Here is a 448-nt window from a genome sequence, read left to right as displayed (position 1 = left end):
GAAAATGGTAGTGGAGAAAATCTGGCTTTCCACTGATGGGAAAGCTTGACCTTCAAGGGTGGCCTTCTCCTTGGGTGGAAGGTCTGCCCTGGACCTAACGTGCTCACGGCAGTACTGGCCAGCTTTCTCCCAGAACGGGGCCTTGCCTGCTGCTCAGAAGGAAGGGGTGCTGCAGAAGTGCACCCACAGGTCTGCAGACTGGGCCTCAGGTAAGAGCTAGTCAGGGTGGCTCTGCCCCCAGCAACACTGGCAGCTCTGTGTGCCTGGGGAGGCCATTGCGTAGAAGGAGATAAGCATCTGCTGATTTCAGGGGCTGATTGCTTCCCTTTCTCTCTCCGGGAAGCTATCTGTTGCCTAGGTGACACCCAAATCCCAGTGTCTGGTTTGAGCTCTGCATGACTCAGCTACCAAGCTGTTTGCTAGGGGCGTCAGGAGGGCAGTTGCTTGG

At 56.5% G+C, this 448-nt stretch overlaps 1 protein-coding gene across 1 annotated transcript in view; it reads right to left on the bottom strand.

The window, feature by feature from the left end:
- The window catches only part of IDS (iduronate 2-sulfatase), a 28,953-nt gene that overhangs the window by 24,912 nt on the left and 3,593 nt on the right, over window positions 1-448 (bottom strand). The window lies entirely within an intron of this gene.

Source organism: Piliocolobus tephrosceles, chromosome 12 (assembly GCF_002776525.5).
Source record: "Piliocolobus tephrosceles isolate RC106 chromosome 12, ASM277652v3, whole genome shotgun sequence".
In the NCBI taxonomy this organism is placed as follows: Eukaryota; Metazoa; Chordata; class Mammalia; order Primates; family Cercopithecidae; genus Piliocolobus; species Piliocolobus tephrosceles.
This window is presented reverse-complemented; position numbering and strand designations above follow the sequence as displayed.